Below are 2811 nucleotides of genomic sequence, written 5' to 3'. Positions count from 1 at the left end.
AATTACAGGAGAATCCTGCATGTTCACTGCAGCGAAACACCAGCAACTCCACTCTTGTGCATCTGATGAAGGGCAGGTCCATGTTGGACATGTGCTTTGGCGGTGAACACTTTGATTGGCCTTGGAAAAGGGGTCTACTCCTATGCTCGAGCCATTTTCATGACTGCAGGGACTGGGAAGCATTATTGACTCTGGTAGCAATGTTATGGCTTCATTTGTTAAGTTCCCTTTTTACAAAAGATTTGGGTTTCTATTAGTTGTGCGCTTCTAAACAAAAAGGAGTCACTATCATTAGATCTTTTAGATTGAGGGAAACCTAGTGTCTCCTCCTTTAATTAAAAGAGGCATTTCTTGAAGGAAAGCGAGCACTCCAACTGGAAGGAAGGGGAATATAGACAAATGCCATGAGCTTCGCAGTGATTACAGAGCATGAGCCAGATCTTATTGTGGTTCCAGAAATTGCAATACCACAGTCAGCCCAGTGTTATACTGCGTAATGATGGATGGAAGAATGGACAAGTATCTGGACCAATCTAAACTATCATGGAACATGATACAGTTTCACAGAAGTGGGGTAGATATCCCTTTTATTTCACGTTAGGTTTAGAGATTTGGCTGCTGTATATCACCTCCCCCTACACCCACCCCACCTCCACACTGAGGAGAAGGATATGTTTTGCCTTAATTATGAAGAAATTAGCATTTCCCCTTTTTATCCTTTTGAAAGTCACCAGCCTCCAAGGTGTTTTGGTTGGCAGGACTATTGAACTCACAGAAATGTCTGTCAATATATAAGACCAGGAGGAGGCCAATTAGCCCCCGCGAACATTTTCTGCCATTCAATGAGATTAGGTCTGATCTGTGACCTAACTTAAATGTCTGTCTTTGCCTTATATCCTTAATAGCTTTGGTTAACAAAAAAAACAGCAATCTCCATTTTAAAATGCATTCTCCAATTTTCCTTAGATAATAGGGCTGGTGTCAGAGAGGCTGAAGGATTGCAAATGTTACACCTTTGTTCAAAGAAAGGGTGTAAGGATAAACCCAGGAACTACGTGCTAGTCAGTTTGACATTGGTAGTGGGAATGCTTTTAGGGGCGGTAGTTTGGGGCAAAATTAAAGTCACTTAGACAAGTGTGCATTACTTATGGAAAGCTAGCATAGATTAGTTACAGCCAAATCATGTTTACTAACTTGACTGAGCTATTGATGAGGTAACAGAGATGGTTGAAGAGGGTAATTCAGTGAATGTGGTGTACTTGGACTTCCAAAAGTTGTTTGATAAAGTACCATATAATAGACTTGTCAGAAATTAAGTTGAAGCTCATGCAATAATAGTAAGAGTGGCAGCATGCATATGATGTTGGTTGGATGACAGGAAACAGAGTGGTAACGAACGGTTGTTTTTCAGACTGGAAAAAAGTACACACTGGGTTTCCCCAGGGGTTGGTATTAGGACCACTGCTTTTCCTGATCTATATTAATGATCTAGACTTGGGTGTACAGGGCACAATTTCAAAATTTTGCAGATGATGCAAAACTTGGAACTGTGAACTGTGAGGAGGATAGCGAGAAACTGCAAAGGATATAAGTTGTTGGAATGGGTAAAATGACACATGAAATTTAATGTAGAGAGGTGTGAGGGGACACATTTTGCTTGGAAGAACAAAGCAAGGCAATAGAAAATAAAGGATACAATTCTAAAAGGGGTACAGAAGCAAAAAGACCTGGGGTATATGTGCTCAAATCATCAAAGGTTGCAGGCAGGTTGAGAAGGTGGTTAAAATAAACTAAGGGATCTGAGTGGATGATCCATCTCGGCCTCCTCTGGAGGTCCCCAGCTTCACAAATGCCAATCTTCAGCCAATTCAATTCACTCCACATTATATCAAGAAATGGCTGAAGGCACAGGATACTGCAAAGGCTATGGCCCTTGACAATATTCTGGCAATGGTGCTGAAGACTTATGCTCCAGAGCTTGCCGCGCCCCTAGCCAAGCTGTTCCAGTACAGCTACAACACTGGCGTCCACCCAGCTATGTGGGGAATTGTCCAGGTATGTCCTGTACACAAAAAGCTGGACAAATCCAAGCCAGCCAATTACCACCCCATCAGTCTACTCTTGATCATCTCTTCCTAATAGCACTGTGGGTGTACCTACACCGCATGGACTGCAGCGGCTCAAGAAGGCAGCTCACCACCACCTTCTCAAGGACAACTAGGGATGGGTAATAAATGCTCGTCCAGGCAGTGAAGCCCACATCCTTGAATGAATATTTTTTAAAATTGCCCCACCTCCCCTTCCAAGGGGTGTAGGGGAGCAGGAACACTTGGGAACAGCATGGTCCCTGTAAAAACACTTAGTTGGATTTTTTAACTCTAATTTTTAGAAAATGTACCCTTAATCCTAGAATCCCCAACCTGCAGGAATAGTTTCTCTTTATCTGTTCCCCTTAACACAATTCCCATACTACTCTAGTTAGACACATGTTCAGTGTCAGGACGATTTGCCTGGTTCTCTGTGAAATCAATTTTGTCCCCCTTCCATCCTCTTTCATGCAGTGAGTGATTAGGATCTGGAATGCGCTGCCTGAGAGTGTGTTGAAGGCAGATTTGATCTAAATCAGAGCTGTCAAGCAGGTCACATGAACCAATGTGAAATATGAATGTGAAGGACAACATTTGACTCTGTAACTTAAGAGTTCGGTGCCTTGTTGTCTATTCGCTCTTGGGGACTCTATCCAATTGTTGTGGATTGGGCAGTTTCTAGACACTCGAGCTACCGTTGCCTATCAATTACACGTACAAATGG

Source organism: Carcharodon carcharias, chromosome 7 (genome assembly GCF_017639515.1).
Source record: "Carcharodon carcharias isolate sCarCar2 chromosome 7, sCarCar2.pri, whole genome shotgun sequence".
In the NCBI taxonomy this organism is placed as follows: Eukaryota; Metazoa; Chordata; class Chondrichthyes; order Lamniformes; family Lamnidae; genus Carcharodon; species Carcharodon carcharias.
The sequence above is the reverse complement of the archived record's forward strand: the minus strand, read 5'-3'. Positions refer to the sequence as shown.